The following is a 26,548-nucleotide window of genomic DNA, read 5'->3' as shown; positions in this document are numbered from 1 at the left end:
CTTGGTTTACGCCATGAAAATGGTGAAGTATTGTATGTAAACCTAAAATAATTGGTATGTAAATAAACAAGATCTTTCAAAAAAAAAAGGTAATTCATGAAAAATATTAAATTACTATTTTACAAACTCAATTAAACGTTGAGTAATTGTTCAAACGTAATGGCGCTTTAATGAATCTTAGAATCATTTAACTAGTCTGTCTTACTCATTGTCAAAATTAAGGCAAATATTGTAACTATTGCATAATATAATGGTGCTTGTTACGTCAGTCTTCCATTAATCCCGGTCCTGGGGCATAAATATCTCTTCTTGCAAATTGGCAGATTATATATCCCACACCTAAATTTAGACACGTTTCTTCAGTGGATAAACTGAAACCTAATTCTAACCTTAGAAATTGTGTTTATGTGTCTGGATGTGAAATGCTGACAGACATGTATAACTGTAGACTATACATGTGCATATAAAGTATACATGTGTTCCTGCGTATGTGCCGCCATGTAAAGCCAGTCAATGAAATATGATTTAAATTATTGCGAAACTATCTTCAAACCTTTGTTTTTTATTTGTGAACTGTCTGCTCTGTTTGCACTGATCAGCTAAGATCAATTTGAGCTGCTCATTCATTTACAATGAAAATAACTGAAGAAAAGCCACTCCCCGAGCCACTAGGGTGAGAAGGGGGATTGGACATTGACAGATGCCCAGATTAGGACCTTAATCTCCCATGCCAAAAGTACTGGCACTGTGCTCTGGACCCTGGATGTCCCGTTAACACTCGGCCGGCCGCAGACAAAAGAAGAGAAATCAACAAATCAATGGGCTTTCAGCCCCACCAGGAGAGGGAAAAGAGGTGGGGGTGGTGTAGGGTGGGAGGTGGCGTAGTGAATGCTGGGCTGGGCCAGGTCTGCGAGAGGGTATGAAGATTAGGTTTTGGGTTGAGGGGGAAGGTGGCTGTGTGCTGCGTGGAGGGCTCCACTGAGTCCAAGGATTAAGAGGCCAACTCAAACACTTGTTATAGGGGGCAGACTTAGAGGTGTGTGTGCATGGATGGATAGATGGATGGTGGGGGTCTAATCTGCCATGGCCTTGGCCCGGTGCCCTTGGGCAGATTAGACTGGGCCCTAGGAGCCCAGAGAGCAGGGCCGCTGGCCAGGATTAAGCAGATTCTAACAGGTGTTTTCTTTTGTGGTACTGGGGGAGGGATCGGTCCTTCAATCACTGGACGAGCAAATCATGAAGTGATTGGTTATTACTGATGGGGCCAGTGATGCCAAAAGGCCATGGCATGTGTCAGTGTGTGTTGTCCAATGTTTGTTTTTGGCCTTGTATGTGCTATTAGACACCACTGGCTGCTTAGTGATGAGTGTGCGTTGGTGTATTTTTTATGAGGCGGGGTAATATCTCAAGGAAATGAGTTAGATGACATGGAAGAAAAAAAAAATAGCAAAGCAAGTAATAAACTGCTAGATCATTCACATAAACAGCCACACTTTGAGAGGGTGACGCCCCGATGCAGCTGATCAGTTGTGATGACTGTGGAGCAGCTCAGCAGAGATCCACTGTGGAGGAGATTAGTGTGGCTGCTGCTGGAGAGCAACACTTTCACACTGGAGGAGGATCAGATCAGACGATCTTAGAAGTCAGCTTGTCTCTTTAGTGAAGAATTAGAAACACACACACATGACACAGAGAGCAGTTTGTTATGTGGTACACTGCAGATAGTGTTTAAAAAAATGTAAATGTCCCTTTGAGGGATTAATAAAGTATCTATCTATCTATCTATCTATCTATCTATCTATCTATCTATCTATCTATCTATCTATCTATCTATCTATCTATCTATCTATCTATCTATCTATCTATCTATCTATCTATCTATCTATCTATCTATCTATCTATCTATCTATCTATCTATCTGTCTATCTATCTATCTATCTATCTATCTATCTATCTATCTATAGAAGGCGTGAGGATAGATGACATTTGAGGTCTCGTATATTTTACTGGTGAAATGCTTTCAGAATGAGGTCTATGAATTGTGCTGAACAGTTTTATATACAAAGTCCTGACTGCAGCGGGAGTGGCCTCCTCCTATTTTCAGGTAGTTCTACTAACCATCACTTGTGAGGGAAGGTGTGTATGTGTGTAACAACAGACGGGAGGGAGGAGTCGAGTGATCAAGAGAGTGGGGAGAGCTAGAAAAGCTCGGCTGCTCTCATGCTGAGTATTTAATGAAGTGAAACGACTTCCTGGTCTGTTCCTCCCAGCTGTTGTCCCCCCAAAGCCAAGATATTTGTCCTTGGCTCTTTGTCCTTCTCGGGCTGCCATACCTCCAAATGACTGAGCGAACACGTAAACATTAAAGCAAAGCATCTGCTGTCTTCTTCAATCCAACAGCTCAGGAATGTCAACGTGTCTCCATCTGTTGTGTCCTTATTAGGATTTTAGATTGTTGTTGGTTATTGTGAACAAAAAGTGCAGGACACATTTGTCTGCCCTGCCTTCCATCACCTGCTCTTCATTAAATACACCATGTAGATTTTGGTTTATTTATTCCTTAATCTTTTTTTTTCTTGGTTTTCAATCATATTGAAATGGACAGCAAAAACACCAAAACCAAGACACTACATCCTCACATTTAAACCCATACCAAAAAAAACCCCCAAAAAAACCAGGAACAATATCCATTGTTTTAAGTTGCAAGTTGTGCTTCACATCACGATAGTTTTAATTTTATGCACAATTCTTCACGAGATGGAGGATTTATTTTCCTCCACAAAAGTTTCCTGAAAATACTTCAAATATTAGAAAATTAGCAAGTCTCCATTAAATCCTGAAAAGACTGATGTGTTACCAGGGCAACAAGGTGTTGTGGGTTTCTCATTTTCTGGTTGTTTAGGGGCAAATGTTAATTTACTTGACCTTAAGATGATTTAGTGAATGTCTTGTCAGCTATGGAGACAGATAGAGAGAAAAGTTCCAGTTTGTACAAGATTATCACATTACACTCCAAGCAAACCAATCCTGGTGTGGTGCGTTCAAATCAAACACAAAGCTAACTTGGCAAACTTAAGGTGATGACATTGTAGAAGTAGCTTAATTTTTGATCTGCCATAACAACAATTTTCACTGTGATATCTGGCTTGCGGGCCTCATCATAAAGTCATAAGGGGGAAGTGTTGCACTGCCTAAAAAGTGTCGGTCATGTGGGCTCTGACCTTTCTCTGTCCTCACATGAACCAGCAGAGTCTTCCTCTTTTGGCCGAGCTAAAATAAGAGAGGAGCAAATAAAACTCAGACAGCAGGATGACATCTAGCACCCTCTCTTTCCTTTGGGTCACTTTGTAGAGACAAATGAATTTCATTTCCCCTGTGTGGTTTGCACACCTCCGGTTATTGTGACCGCTAACGCCTGCTTCTTACACCCACATGTCAACAGGCAGCTGAGGTGCTGGACAGCCTTTGTCTTTGTGTGAGGTCCTAATGACACTTTAACAGTTGCCTCCATGTGTCTTCCACTTGGGATTATCCTGAGTCTATTTAATTATGTCACTTTCTTTTAATTTCCTGTTGTCACCTACAGTGCATCCGGAAAGTATTCACAGCGCTTCACTTTTTCCACATTTTGTTATGTTACAGCCTTATTCCAAAATGGATTAAATTCATTTTTTTCCTCAAAATTCTACACGCAATATCCCATAATGACAAAGTGAAAATAGTTTGTTTAAAATTTTTGCAAATCTATTAAAAATAAAGAACGAAAATATAACACGTACATAAGTATTCACAGCCTTTGCTCAATACTTTGTTGAAGCACCTTTGGCAGAAATTACAGCCTCAAGTCTTTTTGAGTATGATGCTACAAGCGTGGCACACCTATTCTTGGGCAGTTTCTCCCGTTCTTCTTTGCAGGACCTCTCAAGCTCCATCAGGTTGGATGGGGAGCGTCGGTGCACAGCCATTTTCAGATCTCTCCAGAGATGTTCAATCGGGTTCAGGTCTGGGCTCTGCCTGGGCCTCTCAAAGACATTCACAGAGCTGTCCCGAAGCCATTCCTTTGTTATCTTGGCTGTGTGCTTCGGGTTGTTGTCCTGTTGGAAGATGAACCTTCACCCCAGTCTGAGGTCCAGAGCGCTCTGGAGAAGGTTTTCATCAAGGATGTCTCTGTACATTGCTGCATTCATCTTTCCCTCCATCCTGACTAGTCTCCCAGTTCCTGTCGCTGAAAAACATCCCCACAGCATGATGCTGCCACCACCATGCTTCACCGTAGAGATGGTGTTGGCCAGGTGATGAGCGGTGCCTGGTTTCCTCCAAACATGACGCTTGGCATTCAGGCCAAAGAGTTCAATCTTTGTTTCATCAGACCAGAGAATTTAGTTTCTCATGGTCTGACAGTCCTTCAGGTGCCTTTTGGTAAACTCCAGGTGGGCTGTCATGTGCCTTTTACTGAGGAGTGGCTTCCGTCTGGCCACTCTACCATACAGGCCTGCTTGGTGGAGTGCTGCAGAGATGGTTGTCCTTCTGGAAGGTTCTCCTCTCTTCACAGAGCAACGCTGGAGCTCTGTCAGAGTGACCATCGGGTTCTTGGTCACCTCCCTGACTAAGGCCCTTCTCCCCCGGTCGCTCATTTTGGCCGGGCGGCCGACTCTAGGAAGAGTCCTGGTGGTTCCAAACTTCTTCCATTTACAGATGATGGAGGCCACTGTGCTCATTGGGACCTTCAATGCTGCAGAAATGTTTCTGTACCCTTCCCCAGATCTGTGTCTCGATGCAATCCTGTCTCAGAGGTCTACAGACAATTCTTTGGACTTCATGGCTTGGTTTGTGCTCTGACATGCACTGTCAACTGTGGGACCTTATATAGACGGTGTGTGTCTTTCCAAATCATGTCCAATCAACTGAATTTACCAGGTGGACTCCAATCAAGTTGTAGAAACATCTCAAGGATGATCAGTGGAAACAGGATGCACCTGAGCTCAATTTTGAGTGTAATGGCAAAGGCTGTGAATACTTATGTACATGTGATTTTTTTTTTTTTGGGGGGGGGGGGGGGGGGGGATTTTTAATAGATTTGCAAAAATTTCAAAAATATTTATTTCACATTGTCATTATTGGGTGTTGTGTGTAGAATTTTGAGGGGAAAAAATGAATTTAATCCATTTTGGAATAAGGCTGTAATACAGTACTGTATAACAAAATGTGGAAAAAATGAAGCGCTGTGAATACTTTCCAGATGCACTGTATGTCCATTCATGCAAATATTTTCAAAGCAGTTCAGTTTGCTATTTGAAGAGGGAATTTGTGTTTTCCTGCTTTGTGTCATGAAAGGATAAAAGCAATTTGTAGTTGCATAACGTGTGCTTTTTTGTGTGACATATAGTATTTTAACATCAATACATCACTAAACCATTCATTTAATAATTTCACAAAATAAACAAGATGATTGATTTTGTCTTTAATGCCTGCAGCGTGAGAGCATTGTGAAGCCTTTTCTCTTTACAAGATTTAAAAATAAAAAAACAAGGTCAAATATATCTACACTATACTATTATATACTACTATAGTAAAACAAACACTGTAACGTTATCAAAGTGTTGGAGAGAACATGAAAGAACTAAAATTACCACCTCACGGTTGTATTCCTCTGCTAACCAGTCAAGGTGCAGTTTACATCCATGTTTGTCTGAACTATATGTAGTAAAGACACTGAAGGGCTTCTTATGCGTTTACATGCTTGGCCAATGAAGGTGATTCGACAAAGTGGAGCTATTAGACAGCATGCAATGACACAAACATGGATGTCACTGCAAGGAAGCTCCAAAAAGGTACAAGAAGCTACATGGATGCTTCACACACACCCAGTATTAGGTTCACAAATTCAGTATCTGACTATAGGTGGTCCCAATCCCCTCTTCTGTCCCCGAGTTATTGCATCATGTTCACAAGAGTGGGACAGCTGTGACGTAACAGTGACCTTAACCTTTGACCTTCAAACTCTTATCAGTTCATCCACAAACACAAAATGTTGCAGTTTTAAAACAAACACTAACTAACAGGTTGAAGTTTTGGTTTGTGTTCTTTTCTTTTTTTCTTTTCTTGAGATTTTAATTTTATATTTGGACTTTTTAAAAATGAATTTATAGATCATTCTTAAACTTTTTGGTCTGTTTGTTTGTGACATTTAACCATGCACACTTTTGAATTAAGAGCTCATCAGTTGAACCTGCCTCAGGAGCTGCGGCTCAAGTGTTACCCCGCAATAACACAGTCTGTTCTCCGCACTTCCGTCACTGGAAGGTCGTCTGGTTTGGATCAGCCGCCAAATAGGACAGGGACAGACTGCATGCGCTACAGAGCACTTTGCACCTAAATAAAAAGACACAAGGATGGGTTTTTCCAACAGATATTACTCGGTTGAACAATTACCACAACACGCATGCACCTACATCATTTGCGCAACTGCACCATTGTATGAAGATCTGTATATATGTCTTTATCTGTATATATGTCCTTTTTAACTGTATATATGCTTTTACCTGTAAATGTGATTTAACTGTATATGTATTTTAGCTGTATATATAACCTTTTGCTGTTTAAATGTCTACTTATCTCTGTTACAGTGAATCAATTTCCTTGAATGTGCAAACATACCTGGCCAATAAAGCTGATTCTGTTCACATCAATCTATTTCTGTATAATTTGAGCGAAATCAAGAGAATACAGTTGGAAAATGTTCACATTTGAATGTGGCTGTTCATCAAGTTCAGCATCGTAAACCTAGTACCAGTCCGTTAGGTCTTCTCAAATTCTTTCGATATCAGCGGATGATCTCAATAAAATTTTGGATTTGCACTCAAAATGCTTTATGCTATCTACTAGTGAGTGATTTACTACACAAATGGTGCTGCTTTCATGTGTTGTTGTGGTAAAGCCATGAAGAGGCGGCCGGCTCCTCTCTGTGTTCATGCATTTGCTTTTTGTGCACCTTCTCTCATGTCTATCACAGACATCATCACAGGCTACCGTAATGGGCTGGCAGAGTTAAATGGCTCCACTGACACTTCTTGTGAACAGACAGCTCCTGTGAGTTGTGAAGATTTTTGTCACTTTCTGGTGCAAAGGCCAACTTCAACCCCATCCCACAGCAACGGGAAGTGACATCTGCAACGGAGGACTCACAGAGTGGCAGGGCGATATGACTTCACACTACATATCGTGATCTCCTTGAAGACAGTCAACAGGATCCTGCTGTGTCTTCTTATGAGGTGACAGGTATGACACGAGTCAACAAATAGTCATAATCTGACTTCTTTGACTGCAGTCATTGCTCAGCCAATTTGTCACCATTAGCAGCAGCTTTGACTGACTTGAGTTGATGGCAGGTAAGCCATTGGGAAAAGAGAAGAGATCCGCCCTCCATTTGCTAAACAGCTGGTGATCAATGTTCTTGCTCTGAGCCATGCATGCGTCTTTTGTGTCAATACTTCATTTCGAAGAGAATCGTAGATAATCTCAGCTAGTCTCTGAAAGACAACTGACAATAGAAGAGGATTACAAAGCATATCAGGACTTCTGCTTTTGCTTTGAGGCCTAATTTAACATTTACAAAACACCAAATGGGGTGAAAGCAACAGAATAAATGTAAAAAGCTTCAATGGGCTTGTCTCATTTCTCTACAACCAAACAACAATGCATAAAGAACGATGTGTCGCAACTTTCGAAAGGCTGCCTGTAAAGTCTCAGATATATTAAATCGGTGCAAAATTTTAGAATTGTCTTCAAGGAGCAGTCCAATTTTATACAAGTTTACTGTGAAAAAGGTTTGTTAAGAACAACAACATTAGTTCCTCCAGCATTTTGCAGCGTTTTTTTGTGCTGCGATCAAATCTGCTGGATTTTGGATTGGCTTTTCTCTAAAATTGCAATGTCAATTGTGGAGTTGTACGTGATTTGTTTATCCTGTAAAATTGTGGGAATTAGCAAAAACTGCGAGAAATTGCAATTTTTGTTTTTAACTTCTACCTAATAAAGAATCATATGTAATCACTTCGTATAATAAGCGTACTAAACATCACATACATATTTTAAGTCTAATCTGTTTTTTACTGTTAATGTTTGAATTTAAAGAACCGTGGGCATCAATTATAAATGTCATAAAAACGGACAGTCTGCGACTAATATAGAATACAGAGCTAAATCTACTGTAAAAACAAGTGTATTACATGATTATTTTTTTTTTGAAAGTATTAATTCAACACATTGAAATACTTTATGCACAAAAACAAAGTGCAGTCTCTTATGACTGGACGTCTGTATCCAAATCATTCGACACATTCCTATTGTCCCATGATCAGACTACATTTCTCATAAACCACCAGTCAGTTCCATTGAGCACGCAATTTGTTCTGATGATGAGAGGAGAGATTGAAAACCCCTGCTTATTATAAATGATGAGAATTTTTTTTTTTTTTTACTAAAATGCTATAATACCTTCAGTGGAGCTTCCATTGACTACATTTTTTGTGGTAAATTTAGCAAAATTTCAAACAATTCAAATCTAATTGCTTGAATTTGCATCAAGTAGTCATCACAATTTCCTGGAGGGACTGAATTGTATTCATACACGTTTTTGCATGGTGCACGATGTGAGCATTTGAGAGGCAAAAGGGGATTTCCTCAAAAACGCAATGATGTTGGATTCTGGGCAAGTGTATTTGGAGTTTGACTAAATGTTTAGGATATCGCACCCTCCACTGTTTCAGCTTTGATCTTATTTTCATCTTTTTCTTGTGAGCTTTGCTCAGTAAGTCAGTTGAGAGGTTTGGTTGTTGCAGAAATTATAGGACAAGAAAAGAAAATGTTCAAAGAAATGATTGACTCTAGTATATTGCCAGTATATGAGTGGATCAATGGGAATACTTCAAAGCATGAAAAGCTTTTGATCATTGGCTCTGGACCAAACAAAGGGTCATATTGCTGCCCCTTCTTACTAAATCATGGTGATTTTCCTTTTTGCTTTGAGGTCTGCAAGCCTCTTTTCCCCTTAGATGTGTTGCATGTTCCATTGTGATTTGGTTTGTTTCTTCCCTCGGGGCATAAGAAAGCCTTCATCTACAGTAGACAGGATTAGGAACTAACCCTAAACACACTCACAGAGGCAACCCCCAACACAGGGGATGCTCTGCTCAGCCCAGCTGCTGCCCGGTTTTCTGTTTGTTGCCGAAGGAGTCAGAGGGCTGTTGATGTGTGACGACAACAACAGGTGAGAGGTGATGGAAGGAGGGAAGGGGACGGCGGCTCACCTTTCTGTGTGGCCAGTCAGTCGTTGTTGGTTTAGGGGCTCACAGTCCACCACCTGGAGCCTCTGTGACGGATGAGTACAGCTGAGATGGTGCTGGTTGGGGGAAACTGATCTAACGACGACCTGACCCTGAGGACACTCTGACCCCCAACGGCCACTTCTTCTCTGTTTATTGCACCCACTCACAGCAGGACTCGAGCAATGTATCGGTTTGCTGGACAGTTTATGGGCTTTTTATGAGAAATATGATATCAACAGGTGAGTGCTGAAAACTGCTGTTGTAAATATACTCTTTCCTTCAGCACAAACACTGCATTAAAGTGTGAAGAAGAAACAGTGAAATTAGATTTGTGTTACACATTTGTCAGTTATAACTCATTCAGTTAGGCTACATATATTTAATTAGTTCAACTATCGTGATACACGCCAGAGAATCTTGAGCCTACAAGAGCCGAACATAACTGTAAACATCTCATTTTAGCAATTAAATTTCAGTCTGATTATCATGCAAGAGTTTTTCTGTCAATGTCAGTTTAAAAACTCCAGGATTGTGTTTTAGTCTGAACAAGCACATATTGAGATTTGTTGATTCAGACGTTCACTTCCTGATTGGGTCTGATCAGTCATGACATGTTTTTCTTGGATTTGTCACAGCCCAGTATCGTAGCAAAGCATCTAATACACACGCCCATCCACTAAAGGGAAGTGTGTCTCTGACACGCCGGGTGTAGTCTAGACGTGAGAAGAAACAAACATCACTCAAGGAGGTAAAGACAAAGTAGAAAGGTCATTGAAGTCCATGTAGGGAGGCGGGAGGGATGGCTTGGTGGTGCATATTATAGACCTTCATTTAGGAGGATTCGGATTTCTATTATTATTATTCAAATTATTATTTTCTCATGAAATATAAAGTCAATACATTTTTTTCCACAAGTCATCATGGTGTCATTTGCTAATCACTCCTTCATATTAGTTTTCTGGCAGTCCATCTGAAAATACTCTAATCAATAATTGGATATTAGGCGTCAACAAGCGGTATGCTTAGGGACGTGTCTGTTTGACTTGACTCACTTTGACTCATGTTTCCACTATAGGTGGGCGGGGCGTAGTGTCCTTAGGTTCCCGATCAGATCAAGTCAGATCCACCACTTGTCCTCCCAAACTCGTCCAAATATGGTCACTACTGGTTCCAAAAAACAAGATGGCGACGGCTAAAATGCCAAACTCGAGGCTTCAGAACAGTGTTCATAAACCAATGGGTGACTTGACTCGGTTTCCACATGGTTTTGTTTTCCTAGCGCACTAATGCAAAGACACAAAACTGATACGCTTCCCTCTAGTGGACAGGTATGTGTATGAGACGCTTTGCCCTGATACTGAGTTAAGTATTTTATAATGCTACTGCTGCCCAAATGCACAGGAGGCAATGGGACAATTCCTGTGTCCAGCAGTATTACCATCCCTATACATGAAGCTCATTTGGTGACCCATCAGATTCTGGGACCCCAAAGACCAAAGATGGTGTATTGCTGGTGTTGGATGGCATGCCTGCTGTACGTGACACTTCAGGCGTGTTAGTATGGACGGATATTAGCTCTGGAACTGTGCTAAAACACTCAATGGAAACATAAAGCCTCAGTCTCCCACCAGTGGTGTGTTTTTATACCTGCCTGTACCAAGCCTCTAGAAACACTTCCCATCCATCATCCATCTGGGGCCCCCACCTCCCTCCATCCCTCCATCCCTCTCTCTCTCTCTCTCTCTCTCTCTCACACACACACACACACACACACACACACACACACACACACACACACACACACACACACACACACACACACACACACACACACACACACACACACACACACACACAGTTATCCTTGTTAGACTATTGCTATGACTTCCATTTATTGTGTACAGCCTAACCCAAACTGTAACCTTCACCTTAACTGAAACAATATTTTGCCTTATTAGGACATAGCTTTGGTCCCTGTGAGGACTACTGGACTGGACTTATTTTAATGAATACAAATAGCATATTAAAAATAATTGCACAACGGACTTCATTATTCAAACAAGCAGCTGCCAGATAGGAGTGTAACCGCTTAAGTTTGTGTATACGTACAAACATTAAGTGAACCTATGTGAGGTGAAAAATAAAATATATCCTTCAGTGAAACTGAATCTGTATGCTGATATATTATTCTTGATACATAAGGTTTGTTTATCCAGCTGTTCTAATGGACTCATGAAGTGGAACTCAAGTACGATACGACTATAACTGAGGTCAGGCTGAGCAACACGTACCTCCTTTTACAGACATAATCTGTGTTCTCAGTTTTTGTTCATGTCCTAAAATAGCCAATCCAAGTACAGCAAGATAACAAAGTGGGGTCAAATTCATACTTACAGTGTCTTTATTGGTAAGATATATGCACTGCGTGGCAAAATGCAATGGAAAGAGACTAACTTTGAAAAAGACAGGACATCTCTACAGTTTGCTTACGGTTGCTGCATCTGCCTTCTTTTTTTCAAATCAGAAAATCCAACAAAACACCTACAGGATGGCAATGGTAGCATACTTTCTACTACTAAGAACACTAAAGACGTAGCTGGACAATATGTTTAACAACCAACGTGTTTAAAGAACACTAAAGCATTTAATCTGGATGTTTTACAGTTATTTGTTTCCATTAGCAGCTACAGATCTACTGGTCAATATCTAATTTGCAACGCATAAGTTTTGCCCTTGCATGCATTGTTGTGTGCGAGCCAGTGGTCAGAGGTCAAAGGGGACACATTGTGCATTTCCACGCATGTTTTGTCTGGGATAGTTTTGGTCTGGAGTAGTGGTGGGGGGTGTTTGGACAGTGTCAGCTGGTGCATACAGTGAGACTACACTGCACCACCTCCACTCCTTCCCCGGCCAACCACCACAGTGAGGAAGTCCCCGGTCTGTTTGGTGCGATCATCAGGACAGCTGGTGCCTGGGCAGCTGCACGGCTGCGGGGTGGCTGGGAAAGAGCCCGTCCCCGGCAAACCCAGGAGGGGCTACTGCATCTCCTCAGCTGTTACCCACCCACCCCCACCCCTCTTCCTTCATATCCTCCCAGTGCCCCTATGCTCCATCAGCTGAAAGCAGCAGGAGAGACAGCTGGCCAGTGCTGCTCCAGAGAGGAGGGTGAGGGTGTGTTTATATTTTGTATTGCACGGAATGGGGGGAAGACAAAGCAGCAATGGCATCACTACCAAAGAGATGCATTTAGGTTCATTCACATAGTACCTAGGCTCTTTAGATCATGTTTGCTGTGGTGTTGCAACACGTTTCTAATATTTTTCTTATAAACACAGCTTACGGGGAAAACAAATGAAAGAATTGATTCTACTAAAGACGGATTCATGGTCACGTACACATGATAGTGAGGAACTGAGTGTTACATCATTGAGCAAAGGCTGCCCAAGATTTGTGACAGCGTGCGCTATACATGCACTTAAAAATAATATTGGACTGGTGTACAGTATGCGTACTTCATTCCATGTCCTCGGTCTTGTTTCATGCTCATGATTTTCTTTTTGCTGACAAGTTGTGCAAGTTTGCAGCTGTAAGCATTTGTGTCTGTAATGAAGTCTGAAAAGGATTGTAGCGTTTAACAATATTGTCCGTGTAACCAAAGCCTAATAATCTCATTCTTGTAAATTATAGACATCAAGGAGTCACGCTGTTGCACTGAATATGTCCCAAGGTAAATGTGCGGTAATCCACAGGAAAAAAATAGTCCCCTACAAATCTACTATTTACTTATTGGAGTAATTTTTGCTGAAAACTACAGATCTCAGCTGTTTAATGATTTAACTTTAGAAATGATAATGAAACAACATATTGAAGAACTGTTGTTATCATCATTGATTTTGAACCAGTGGGTTTGGGCACTGAGTGGCACAGACAAGCTGATTAGAGTGTGAGATGTAATTTGCAGAAATTGAATATAATATTCATCATTATGTTTTCATTACTATGTATAATCAAAGCTAAGAACGGTTGAGTTTTCATTACCCTAGAATGAGTACTTCATATCTACAAGGGGAGCAGGTCCTCTTCCAAAGAACAGCCATGTTTCTACAGTAGCCCTGAAGGGACAAACCAAACGCATCGCTCTAAAGAGGGACTTTCGCGTTTTTGCAAGTTTGGCAGCCACCATAGATTATATGATACATTACACACTTGGAAAGTGAGGGAAAGGGGAGGGGTGTTTAGTTGGCTGCAATCTGCAACCTCACCACTAGATGCCACTAAATCCTACACACTGCTGAGACATTTGCTAACGTATTGTTGGCTTTAGCTATGGTCATGGGATTTACTTTAGATATTTTTTCGCAAAGATGTTTTGATTTCAACATTATGCCACCGGGCATTCATATGTATATTCTAAAGCTCTGAGATTGATTCTGTGATAAGTAAAAGACATACGAAAAAGGCGTGCAAAAAAACTGGCAAATAAAGATATATGGAATTTCACAATATTATGGATGATGAAAAATGAATCTATGGAGTGCATATCTTAGGGAGGCATCATTAGGTAGAATCAATCTTTCATCTTTAATGTCATTTTTAATAGCCGTTATCCATTCTGCTATCGAGTGTTGTGGTGAACCAGTTGGTATGTAAAAATATGAGATGCAGAATTACTGAGCTCCTGGTATTCTGATCTTGCAGGTCCAAAAAAATAAAAAATAAAAAACGTCCTATAAGAAGACAGATGTTTCTTTCTTCAGTAGGTTAACCACAGTTTTGACATCCTTATCCATCTAGAACTAGCCGACCTGGCTGTGTGTGTGTGTGTGTGTGTGTGTGTGTGTGTGTGTGTGTGTGTGTGTGTGTGTGTGTGTGTGTGTGTGTGTGTGTGTGTGTGTGTGTGTGTGTGTGTGTGTGTGTGTGTGTGTGTGTGTGTGTGTGTGTGTGTGTGTGTGTGTGTGTGTGTGTGTGTGTGACTGGGGGATGGGGAGTCTGGGGAGTTTAAATGAGCAGAAGTCGAGTAGAGGAGGAGGAGGAGGGAGGTGGATGTATGAGAAAGCAGAGTTCCTTTGTCCTCAAAAAGTCTGGCCGTACAGGGGTCAGGAGCAAAGTTCGGTTCAAGAGAGAGGTAAAGAAAGGAGGAGAGGCTGATGTCATACTGAGTGCAGCTGCCTTGTCGTTACTGAAAAGAAATCATCGGTATACAAACAAACCAAAACACACATTTGGCAAGAAATGAATGAAAGAAACTAAGTTAGGTACTGAAGAGTTTTGGATTACATGAGCACATTTATGAATGAGAATCAGCTGTAAGGTAACAGTTTTGCGTGTCTATTGTGATTAAACATAAACAGTAATTTTATGTTTTAGAACAGACAAAACCTATAATAACCGTCGCATGTGATGAGCATCTCAAGACCTGCATGCTTATATGGAAAATTAGTCATCATAGATTATAAAATATATTATTATGATTATATTAACAAGTCAATATTTGTTTAAAAGAAAAGCTGAAGAACAATAAGTTGATTAAGATATTAGTCGCTCTTTAAGAAATTGAAAACCTATTACATTACAAACCTCTTGAAAGTAAGCAATTTTTGGGTTGTTGGTCAGATGAAACAAGCAATTTGAACATGTCAACTTTGGTAGATTTAGTAGACAAATCGATTATATAGTAAATAATCTGCAGAATAATTAATATTGAAAAGAAACATGAGCACTAATTAAAATAACAACAAATGATAGCTATTTTTATGGATTTATGGAACCAAAACATGAAGATACATTTTGACTTGTGATGTACAGTATTAGGAGAAAACACCCTTCTTAGGCCCACAGGCTTAACTTCACTGTATCCTCAGGGTTAAAAAATAAAACCTTCCCTCTGGGGGGAGAGTTGAGGATGAGGATGGGAGGATCAAGGTGGGGGGATGGGGGCTATACGTATCCATCTGTCTGGGAAATAAAGCATGATCAGCTCATCTTCACTGTCATCCAGTTACGGTTTCATCTAAGTGGCCACAGTCCATCTGCTCCGAGCATGAAAGGTCGCTGGTGACCATTGATTCCTTATTGATTCTATGAATTGTTTAATGACCATCAAGGTCAATTAATTAACCATTTGCCGGGTGTTTTAATTGCCCTGGGCTAATTTAAATCCGCTGATTAATTCTGGGTCCCCGATGGTGGAAATGAACCTCACTGTCAATGGTGGGATTAAGAGCACAACAATGGGTGACAGATGACTGACAGAGCACTGAGTGGCTTTGGAAAGCTGTGCTGATGTTTGCATTGTAGATTCTAATGGGCGTATTGTGTTAATGGACTCCAAAAATTAATTGACCATATTGCCTCAATTTATTCCAGACTGCCACTGGAACATATTGTACAATTTTTGGCTGTTTTTGGGAGATCAACCTTGTCAAAGAACAAAGGCTGAGTGGCAGTATGGTTTAATATTGATATCACATAGATTTGAGATTAAAACTGTTCATGCAAATCTAAATTCATTTGTCAAATCTGGACATTTAAAGGTCTGATTGTTCAAACTTGCAAATGATTGACATCTGGCATCTGACATCTGGTAACACAGTGGAAGTCAAACTGTGATCAAAACAATCACCCTAAAAGTTTTCAAATGCCTGAAGAGCCCAGTTTACCTGCAAATGTAAAAGATGAACTGGGTCCCCAAAATTTAGGTGTATCACTTCCTTTATGGATTCTCTGTCTTTTCTCACACCTGACTTTACAGAGTATTAACGTCGTTATTCAAACCAGCGCTAAAACTATAGACTGTTTATAAGGTCCAAAAAATGAGGCCAGTGCAGAAGTGCCATAAAGTTAAATACAACTGAGTGCCACAAGGGTTTGGCTCCAAAAAGGCTCTGGCTCCATAGACTCCCATTCAACTTCTCTCATTGAATACAAAGTCCTTAACCCTCATGTTGTCCTTGGGTCAAAATGACCCGCAGCTGTGTTCAATTAAGTTCTATTTTATTTCTATATTTTTATATTTTTTTGGGATCATTGGTCATCATTCTTTAAAGAAACCCTCACAGCCTCCTTGTCACCAATGATCCCAAAAAATATGAAAATAAAATAGAACTTGGTTGAACACAGCTGCGGGTCATTTTGACCCAAGGACAACACGAGGGTTAAAATGTTTCCACATGTTATTATGGTGATGTTAACTAAAGTCACTCCTTTTAATTAGTTTTCTGGCACTCCATTTCTAAAATAATCCCATCATAATTTAGATATTAGGCCTCAGAAAGCGGTATTTTGGGGGGGCATTGTTTGATTGTCAGGCCTGTGGTGCAGTCAGGTTTCTGCTATTATGGGTTGGGTGTAGTGTCCTCTCAAGTTCCCAATCAGATTGAGGTAGATCCACCCAGCTCTTCCAATTGGGCCACTTCTGCCTCCAAACCGATTGCTGAAAAGTCTCTCAAGTCTTCATAACGGTAGTTCACAAACCAATGGGTGACGTCTCTGTCGGTTGCCGCTTGATTATAATATTTAAAAAAAAAAAATGCTGTTGTGTTGTTTCAGGTGCCAATAAGATGATGAACCACAATACAGGAGGGCCGGCTTGAGCTGTAGATTATTGCCATATTGGTAATGATCCTATACGCAGAAAAAGAGATGTTGACAACAGACAGTTTCAGGGATACTTTTACTGATCATCTTCAGTTCCTCTGCCAGGGTTTGGCTTGAAAGTTTGTTTAAACTCTCTGCGATCACTGGAGGTCTCGACAGTGTCTTTCCCTGAAGTTGTGTGATGGGATTCCTATCTTTTAAAGTCTTACAATAACACAGCCTCTATTTGGCTGTTCTTTGTATTAGATGCTAACCCCCCCCCATCCCAACACACAGACACGCACACCTTTTTGTATGTCAGGTGTTCGGTTCTTTCCTGTTGACCGCTGCTTAATCTCAGTGTTTGGTGACATCTGTGTCACTTTGTGTTTGTTATCAAATACAGGCCTCTGCTATCAGCCCTCCTGGTCTGCAAGAAAGTCCATCAGTCTGCAAGTGCATGTGTGTGCATGAGATTGCACGATGGTGTGTGTGTGTGTGTGTGTGTGTGTGTGTGTGTGTGTGTGTGTGTGTGTGTGTGTGTGTGTGTGTGTGTGTGTGTGTGTGTGTGTGTGTGTGTGTGTGTGTGTGTGTGTGTGTGTGTGTGTGTGTGTGTGTGTGTTTTCTGCTGGTCATGCCGAGGGAAAATCAGAAAGCTTTAAGTGGGGAACTTAATCACTTTCTATCTTGAGGCAGAGCTTATCAGTGCTTCCTGAGGTTTGATTAAACACACAATCTGTCAGGCCTGTTTTATGTCTCAAAACTGCAAACAGTATTATGTATCTGTTTGTGAAATATTATGTCAGGTTTCATGTCACCCCAATGAAAACATTTAACTGGTTTAGATTTAGTTGATATCTTATTTTAGAGTGAAACGTTGCCTCAGAAGACAGCAGTGCGAGTACTGTTCTGGAGTTGGATTTCAGTGCTTTGTTTGGTTTGGTAACTGAATCATTTTTTTTTACCACAGTAAGAGTGACTCATTGTTTCTGAGAAAAGAGGTTATTAACAGGTTGAAAAAGTTTGGTCTGTGAGTGTAATCATCATGGCTGTCCTTCTTAAGGTGTCAGTATTATTATCATAATAAACAGTGATCCAAGTCTGTAATCTGCTTGTCTTCGAGTAATTTAAAGACATCTTCAGTATATAGCATGGATTATGTGTTGTTTTTAATTTAAGGTTATTTTAACAGTAATAAAGGCACACAAACAGTGTAAAAATATCAATTCATAAATCAAGCGTTACAGAAGTTGACATGTTTTGCACTAATTTAATTTTAGCCACACAAAAGAACATTTTTACATTTTATTGCCATCAGAAAAATGCTCTTCCTATTTGATCTCAGTATTTAGTTTTATTTCAATCTCCAGTTTCAGTCTAGACTTCAGCCTTTATTCTTTGCTGCTATATTAAACCATTTTTTTCTTTGGGATCAATAATGCTACAATATAATGAAGAGATAACCTATCTCTTTAATATCTATGTAACATGCAATAACATGTTATAATCTGGAATATTCATATTACTGCTATTATTTTGCATCATGATTTAAATACAGTTGTAAATTCAATGGGATGTGTTATATAAGGTAACTCTCACCACCAGGAGGCGGTGTTCGACTACTGGACGCTCTGCTGAAACTACACTCTTGTCTCCATCCAGCATGTTATATACTTAACACCAGTCTCTCCATACTGTTATGGCCTTCATCTGAATTTAACTCCTGCATCATATGTTTAATAATATAATATAATATAATATAATATAATATAATATAATATAATATAATATAATATAATATAATATAATATAATATAATATAATATAATATAATATAATATAATATAATATATAATAAGGAACATTTAAAAATATAGAAAATAAATTAGATGCATAAGAACAGATCAAATGCATAAGAAACAGATAAAATGCATAAGAACAGATAAAATGCATGAAATTAAACACAAATAGAGTTAAAATATAGAATAAAGCGCGCGCGCACACACACACACACACACACACACACACACACACACACACACACACACACACACACACACACACACACACACACACACACACACACACACACACAGACATAGGGCTACCTCAGTCTACAGCCCACCTCTGGTTAGCCACACCCTTGTTAGAGAGCTGCTTCTTTGTTTGGGTGTGGGTGTGTGTCTGTGTGTGTGAATGTGTGTGTGGAAGGTATCGCTGAAAGGCCAGTCTGTGTAAAGTGGTGACTGTGCTGTTTTGGTAGCACTTTTCAAACTCCACGTGAAGGTAATGGGGTTCATTTCCTGAAGCGTGTGTGTGTGGAGGATAATGTGTCCATGTGTGTGTGTTGATCCAGGCGTGTGTGTGTGTGTGTGTGTGTGTGTGTGTGTGTGTGTGTGTGTGTGTGTGTGTGTGTGTGTGTGTGTGTGTGTGTGTGTGTGTGTGTGTGTGTGTGTGTGTGTGTGTGTGTGTGTGTGTGTGTGTGTGATATGTGATTACTGGGAGCACTATTTTACAGTCAGAAGTGAACGGACAGTGTTACCATGCTCAACAGGCAAGCAGTGAGACCAGACTCATTGTATGTGTGCTCTGATGTTTATGAGGACCAATGTGACGTTTGACCTTCAGGTCAGGACATTTTGGGAACACTTTAGGTCCTCATTTCTACAAGGACAATTTGAGGACTTGTGCTTGATTTCAGGATTAAGTTTTGAGTCATGTTAAGGATTAATAACAGACCGGTTTTCTTCTGTTCATGACATTTCTGCCTCCACCCAAAGGAAATGAATTTGTCTGTGGTGCTCAAAGAATCCATTAAAATAGACAGTAGCACCGAATGTCTACATACAATATCCCCATTTATCTGGAAAAAATAAAGAATAATCTGATAACAGATTTTATAGTAACTAATTTCTACTAAGTAAACAATAGCTACTAAAACTGCTGACCGTGTTTTAAATTATCCACAATAATGCAGATTACCTTTTAATTAAAAAAAAAAAAACAAAAAAAGCAAACCAAAGCTCCATACACTGCCATTGTGTAGCAACAGATATCTCAAAATCATAGCAGTCATGAGTTGTTTTGTTTTTTTGTAATTTGGATGAACTATCCCTTTAAATTTAGGTCCGCCACTTCTGGTAATTCGTTCTCCTGAAAAACTTTGGGCAAATCATCACCACAGCCGCAATTGATTTACCTAAATTGGCTTCCCCCACTAAAAATCGAAATCATAAAATCAAATTAAGTCAGTAAATATAATTTCAACCGATTTAGACTTAATTGAATTACACTTGTTTTCTATCCTGACTCATGTCAGTTTGAGGGAAACGGGCAAAACATACTGGACCTGTAATTTCTTTGGTTTTTCAAATACCAGAGGGGGGCAGTAGATGTTCATTTCCTCCCTGTTCTTGTGAGAAGAGCGGTCTGTTTTTTGGTCTCTCTTTCTCACACACACACACACACACACACACACACTGAGGTAGAGGTAATGTCTGAGAGAAATCCGTGAAATCACATCACTTCTCTTCGACATGTGTCAAGTGTGTGTGTGTCTGTGTGTGTCACTACAACCTAGGAGGTCACAGGAGGAGCTGACGTGGTTACTTCGGGTACGTTGGGCCACACTTAGCTCTCCAACGGTCACTCATTCCTCTGCGCTTCCACCTATTGTTCCCTCCTGAGATAAAACAAACAAACAAACAAACTTTCTCAATTGAACAATGCCCCCAACACTCATTGTTGCCATGGATATGTCCAAAACTAAGGATATATGTAGTGTCTGTGTGTGTGTGTGGTGGGGGGGGGGAGTGGGAGGGGGTGGGGGGTGGTCTGCGTTCACCAGATGCAGATTCCTAAAGGGACTGCTGCTTCGCGAATCTGTGCACTTTCCCGTTAACGAGCTAAAGGTCAAATGCTTCCTCATATTGTCTCACAGCTGCGGTCAGAGCACGCTCACACATAAACCAGTACTACAATATGTGTGTGTGTGTGTGTGTGTGTGTGTGTGTGTGTGTGTGTGTGTGTGTGTGTGTGTGTGTGTGTGTGTGTGTGTGTGTGTGTGTGTGTGTGTGTGTGTGTGTGTGTGAGTGATAAAATAAGTGAGTTTTGAAAGACACTTAGAAAAGGTGAAAATAGGCAAAGAATGAGAAAATGGTGAGAGTAAAAGTAACCGGGAGGCAACCATTGTTTATGGGGAATGATAAATATATGTATACATAAGCAGGGGGCGCGTCCAAGGTCTGACCGATGAGACCAGAGGCCCGTAACGATATCCCACAGAGATAAGACTGGACGATATTTTACCCACGTACAAGCGTCTGAAACATGTCACTTCATCACTTCATGAGAAAAACTGAAGATGGAGGTTGAAAAAAGTGAGGCGCACAAACACACACACAGATGTTCATATGATGTGACCTCTTTGACCTGAAGTTTACAGAGCACACCTGTTAGCGGCGCTATGCGAGTTTGAAGTATTGCAGCCCACACAGAACCCAAACACAAATGATTTTCTGACAAAACTTAAGACCTGAACTGATTGGTAGATGGTGAAGTGACATTTCTGCCTAGAAAACAGAGAAAGGATACACACCCACACACACACACACTACTTTCACTTCCTCTGGAAACTGTCAAAGTCCTCCCTGGGTGCTTTTAATATAACTTGACCTTAGTAACAAAGATGTTCTCAAACCTCAGCATCAAAAAGGTGAACAATGTGAAGTCATCGTGGGCTTATGGGAGAACTTGCATGTCAGCAAATATATGTTACGAGGTCATTTTGCAAATATCTCAGATCGCAAGCAACAAGTCCTCCAAGGTGAATGACAGAGAAAAGCTGACATATGTTTATGTTATGTGACTCTAGCAGTTGTAGTATGACAGTGGAATTATTCAGCCGAGAGAGGAGGTCTGGGTGGACGGACGGGTCAACAAAACATGGGCTTTCAATACATTTAATTTCCCACGTACTTATCATGGTCACTGTGATAATGAAGCTGCCCTGACTTTAGCTAGTTTTAACCCAAACCATCATGTTTAACTAAAGCCTAACACCAACTTTACATTCCGCACAAATTACAGGCTTTACTAGAGGACAGCCTCCCTGTCTGTCAGCTACATGATGCACTGTCTGTGCGGGATTTGCAAAACCATCTTGGATCAACCACAGCACATTACATTGGTACGGTGATTGGGTTTTTGTACATATGGTTCATCATATATCTCGGATCTCAATTATGGGTCATAATTTCTGCTTTGATTACAAATTATGTATTGTAGAAATCCCGCATGTACTGCATCCAATCATCATAGTGACTTATTGCTGATTTTTGAATTATTTTCTTAATTTGTACTATTTATTGCTCACCAACCAAGACTTTGTTTTGATATATTACAATATATATCCTTTAAATATGATATATTTCGTTGCTCTTATAGTCTCAAGACTCTCGTTTACTTTCACAATGTACTGTGTGGTTTTTCCCTTTTCTGTTCAGCGCCTTCAATAGAAAATAAGGGCTCAAAGAAATAACAGTTATTGTATATTTTATAGCAATTTTAACTGATCATCAGTTTGTAAGTCACCAAAGCAGCTGAGAAACACAACCTTCGATTCATCCATTTTGTGAAACAAAAACAGACAGCAAATCAGAAGCCTGTTCAATATTGAGCATATATTAGGGCCAAAATGCAGCCCGAAACTGGGAACTGGCCCACAGGCCATCTCCATCCGGCCCGCAACATCCTCAAGGGAAAATAAATGACCCCTAAAAATCACTAAAAGGCAGCTAATGAATCTTGAGGCGAATGTCTACAATGAGTCTGTACTGCTAGTTAAATTGATAGTTAAATTGATTCCAACTAAGGGCACATTGATGCAGGCAGTAGTAGTTTACACCACAGACTGAATATAAAAGTGGACGTAGCTTCCTGGTCTGACAAGTGAGGCCAATGCAGAAGTGCCATTAAGTGCAATACCACCAAGTGCCACTTGGCTCCAAAAAGGCTCTGGCTCCATAGAGTCCCATTCAACTTCCCATTACCATGTCATTACATAAACTAAGTCCATCAGATCAATGTGCTGGTGGTCCATGCCATCATTAATTAGACATTAGGCCTTAAACAGCAGTATGTTTGGGGGTGTGTGTCTGTTTGATTGATAGACCTGTGGAGCAGCCATGTTTCCACTATATGTCAGTGGGCATCTTGTCCTCGTGTTCTCAGTCAGAGTTCCTCAAATAAACTCATGAGGAGATCTTCTCCTTTTCCCATCTAAAACTCTGTCATTTCAATCAGCTGACATTTTGTAACTGTGACTTTGCTATGAGCTGATTGGCTGTTGAAAGAGATGACGCTTCTAAAACACGTTCTAAAACTGCCCAATGGTGACTTCACCAGGCGACACTGTCAGCTGGCTTGAGACCGGTTGAGATGAGCCAAAGCAACCTGTCATCTCTACCAAATTCATAGTTTGAAATAATTCAGCATTAAGAGCTGATTTCAAATCCAAAGTGTGACCCTTTGCTTACTTCTGGTTGGTTTTCTGGTCTGAAGAAAATGACTGCCCAGTACTGTGGGTGGTTCTCAGTGACACATTCTCATACCAGCAAGGAGTCAGACACCTTTTTTTCCCTGCTTGTCTGGGTTGAGGTGGTAACGCGTTCATCCTCCAGGTCCTCCTGCACTTCCTGGGAAATTGTGAGGGATCCCAGCACCAAATAGGAAATGTCATCCCATCAGGGTCAACACTGGGATCTCCTCCTCTAGGAGTCACCATGGTGTTATCCCTACTGTAGGTACATATCCCTATTACAGTTGCAAGGAAACATTGGAACTCCTTCCTACAAGAGACCAGAAGTTAACCCACACAACCAGCATGTTTATTCACTGCTACACTGCACAAACACTCACAGATCTTTCTTCTTTGTTGTCATGTTGATGTTTTTCTTCTCAATACCAGCAGCAATGGACATAAAATCACCTCTGCACTTAAGAATGACACAAAAACACATTCACTCTACTTAAATACAAAGTAGTATTTGTACATACCGTGCTGCCATTCACACTCTTTATGCACCAGAGTGAAATATGCAATCCATCTTTCCACATCTCCTGCCTCCCACTGTGTGTGTGTGTGTGTGTGTGTGTGTGTGTGTGTGTGTGTGTGTGTGTGTGTGTGTGTGTGTGTGTGTGTGTGTGTGTGTGTGTGTGTGTGTGTGTGTGTGTGTGTGTGTGTGTGTGTGTGTGTGTGTGTGTGTGTGTGAGTCCCCAGCGCACCTGCGTTGGCATCAGACTACAACGCTGATCCACGGGCTGCCGCGCTGCCTGGCAGGGCCCGCAGAGACCCAGCTGACATCACGCCCTCTTGCCACATCCGCACGGCCCGGTGCCACTCTGCTTCTGCCCCCTTTTGCAGAATGAGCCGCTCTATGAGGGCTTTCATGTCTACTGGGCCATGTCATGGGTTTAGCTATGAGTTCATTTCCCAGGCTGGAGTCCAGGGGATGTTTAACTTGGCCCCAGGCTCTAATCGTTTCACTGAAGTGGAGGTGATGGCGATGTGTTTATACACTGCTCATTTTGAGGAAGTGTGTGGACTCTAAATGCACACGTATTTGCCAAAAGTAGCTAATATTCATGTGATTAGAAGAGTTTGTACACTTTTAAATACCTGTGGCAGAAGTTGTTATTATTTCAATGTGTGTTTTTCTGTGACACAGAGAGGAGAGGTGCTTGTGTTTCTTTAAGTTAGCACAGTAAGCACTGGGTGTGTGTCTAATTAAAGACTTAAAGAGTGATGTAATGTGCATGTGTAGCGAATGTGTGAATGGCAGGGGACAAAAGTTGTTTTGCGCCTTGCAAACACACACAATCAAAGTCGTGTTTCCATCGCTTCAGAGGACATTACATTGACTTATATTTACTTCATGGAGAGTGCTTGCCAAACTCTAACCTTTATCCACATTAACACCACAAATGTTTTTACCGGAATTATCATTTATGCTATCGGGACTTAATCCGAAAGCCGAGTTCCCACAATGTCAAACTGAAAACAGCTTCTTGCCCTCACATAATACCAGTAAACACACAAACACAAATATAACTATTTTGTTCCAGTGGTTCAGAGAGGATTAGTCAGTGACAAGTGACATCAGACTGAAAATGTGGACCTTGACCCTATGACTCAACTTTACACACACACACACAAAGTTGAGTCATGCCTCTGTAGCAATCCCAGGCAAAGAAAGATGACATCATCTCAAAGAGTGTGCAGCAGGAGGGGGGCAACTGCAAGGGGTGCAGCTATTGTCTGGTGTGAGTGTGTAAGCCAATAAAGGTGAGGGGGGATTTGAGAATGTGTGTGTGTGTGTGTGTGTGTGTGTGTGTGTGTGTGTGTGTGTGTGTGTGTGTGTGTGTGTGTGTGTGTGTGTGTGTGTGTGTGTGTGTGTGTGTGTGTGTGTGTGTGTGTGTGTGTGTGTGTGTGTGTGTGTGCCTTTACATCTGAGCTCTGCTTGTGTCTGAGCATGTGAGCATGATTGAGGTCCCTAGGCCGAGGCAGAAGCAGACTCTGACTCACCGTCTGCAGGAGGTGACTTTCCAAATCTGTCTCAGTTTTGCCGCCAAAACCTCCCCCATTGTTTGCTCTCCCTGCACTCCTCCTCCTGCACTGCCCTCAACCTCCCACCCTCCTTTTCTCTCCTTGGGCTTCATTCTATCTCTTCTGACCTTTGACCTCCTGTCCCTGTTGACTCAAGAGGCCAGGAGAAGCCACAGAGAGCTCCTCTTGCCTCTGGCCAGAAATAGAGAGTAGAAAGCATGTGTGTGTGTGTGTGTGTGTGTGTGTGTGTGTGTGTGTGTGTGTGTGTGTGTGTGTGTGTGTGTGTGTGTGTGTGTGTGTGTGTGTGTGTGTGTGTGTGTGTGTGTGTGTGTGTGTGTGTCCTTCTATGTTCTTTACTTAATTCAGTTTGTTCCTTAAATATTCATCTCTGGGAGAGGGCACTAAAAACAATTGAACTGTACAGGCAGGTAAAGCAGAAGAGCCTTTGAAAACAGTGTTTTTTAACTTTTTTTTTTTTAACTTTGTGGCAGTAGGGCTTCATCAGCAGCTCTTTAGGGACTTTTTCATCTACCTTTTGCATTGTAAACAAACTAGAGTAAAAATAGACCTCAAATGGCAGAAATCAACAGATTTCATAACCATCTGTTCTCTTCACAAAACAAAGGTATATATACATTTTTTTGGGGGGGTAAAAATCATTAATATCCAAAAAATATCAAACCCTTACATTTAGCTTGAATAAAGTTTACTGCTGATTCTCTGTTTGTTTATGATTCAATCAGAATCATCTCACTAAAACACAAACTTCAAGAGCGAAGCAGATTTGGAGAGAAGGTAGGAACAAGGCAAGGACAGTCCCTGAGAGAATGGAGGACAAATAAGGGAAGGAAAAATAAACTATTTACCATTTCTATTGAAACTGAAAGGACATTCAGCTTTTTTTTTTTTTCAAGGTATTGAAATCAGTTTGGTTTTGGAGAAGTACAAGTTGCATAATCAGCTGATGTATCATTATTTGATGACACATCTTGTAAGATTCCTTCTTCCTGGCAGCTGAATGGACTCACTCCACTCCAAAAGA

At 40.9% G+C, this 26,548-nt stretch overlaps 1 protein-coding gene across 1 annotated transcript in view; it reads right to left on the bottom strand.

Annotated features, from left to right (window-relative positions):
• The window catches only part of cdkn1cb (cyclin dependent kinase inhibitor 1Cb), a 227,257-nt gene that overhangs the window by 110,540 nt on the left and 90,169 nt on the right, over nucleotides 1-26,548 (bottom strand). The window lies entirely within an intron of this gene.

The sequence above is a fragment of the Brachyistius frenatus genome, unplaced genomic scaffold (genome assembly GCF_029030835.1).
Source record: "Brachyistius frenatus isolate BFR_SWC_R1_liver_20210118 unplaced genomic scaffold, ASM2903083v1 Contig_19, whole genome shotgun sequence".
Classification (NCBI taxonomy): Eukaryota; Metazoa; Chordata; class Actinopteri; family Embiotocidae; genus Brachyistius; species Brachyistius frenatus.
This window is presented reverse-complemented; position numbering and strand designations above follow the sequence as displayed.